Here is a 1,532-nt window from a genome sequence, read left to right as displayed (position 1 = left end):
ACAGTGTTTCCACAGAGGAAGATTGATTTCAGGAGGGAAGATCGTTTGTTCAGCCATATGTAGCTGCAATGTGCAGTGACGAGGTCACTGCAGGAAAAGACTTAATTAAAAAATACTTCACAGAGCAGCTGAACATCGAGAGTACTAACAGGAGCTGAGGACATGAGCTCTGTGCTAATGACAGCCATAGTGCCACAAAAATGAGCACTACCTTTGGAGATCAAAAAGGCACTATTTTCATTTCCTACTATCCATTTTTAAGGTTTGATTATGTTTTATAACACAACTCAGACTTGAAATCCCACAAGAACATATTACAAAATAGATTTCCTATTTCAGGGCATTTCTAAAAACTAAAACTCAGCCTATTAACAGGCATAGAACTAACACAACTAACAAGCCGCCACTACGAAAATCAAGTTTATAAATATCCATTACTTTCAGAGTGCCCATAAGCTAAACTAAAATGTTCCTACAACCATGGTCAAAAACTTCTTGGCTTAAGGCCCATCTGCACAACTAACTGTGCTCTTGTTGCTGCAGAGAAGTTCTGGCACAGTTTGCAAAGAAGGGAGGAAGCACCAGCAGCAAGCCAAGCAGAGTCACAGGAGTGGAATGGTGATTTGGATACAGACAGAAATCTGCTGAGTCTCTTTACTTCCCTCCCACAACACACTCACTAAAAGGCACTTGCTGCACGCAGAGACTAGTTAAGATTTCACAATCTGGTCCAAAAGTGTAATGGAGACAGACCTCAGGTACCACTGTGGCTCTAAAAATAAATACTTTTTTACTATGGATATTCCCAAACCCTATTAGGGACAATATATGCACACCACCATATTTTACAAAGAATAAAAACCTCAGAGTATTATTCACTTTTCCTCTGCAAGCACTTTCTCCAGTTATCAGAATCGTATCAGGCAGTAGCAGGACAGAACCCCCATCACCTCACAGGGCAAACTGGGAACCTGTGCCAACCAAACTGCAGAGCTGTTTCCCAAATGCCCACCCAGCACAGCATCCCGTTATGATGAGCACACAAGCTCCCAATACTGAACGGTGAGCACCATCTCTTGGTGGAACTACACAACTGCAGGCAAGGATTTTTGACTCTGTAACATACAGGCAGATAGGAAGAGAATTGCAATCATGTGGTAAAAACAGCTGAGCTTTTGAATTAGCTATGGATCTGTAGCATGCACTAGTTCAGGTGATATTTAATACCTAAGGTGAATTTGTACCCTATTTCCATTTAATAACTGTGCCATTCTTGGACTCTAAGCTATCAACGCTGACTGGTGTTCACACCACTGCCAAAATACCAGCAATGTAACAGAGGAAGATGCAGCACTCATATTTCAGGCCGATTTTGGGGAGGAGGTTGTTATTATTGGTTGTTTTTCTGTTGTTGTTGTTTATTTTTTATATACTTCATATGCCATTTCTATAAATCCAAAGCATTAAGCAATTGCAGTCAACAGAAAAGATTAAAAGCAATTCCAGGAAGACTAGGAAACCTACATGGAAAA

Source organism: Pseudopipra pipra, chromosome 4 (genome assembly GCF_036250125.1).
Source record: "Pseudopipra pipra isolate bDixPip1 chromosome 4, bDixPip1.hap1, whole genome shotgun sequence".
Taxonomy (NCBI): domain Eukaryota; kingdom Metazoa; phylum Chordata; class Aves; order Passeriformes; family Pipridae; genus Pseudopipra; species Pseudopipra pipra.
Note: the sequence above shows the minus strand (reverse complement) of the source record.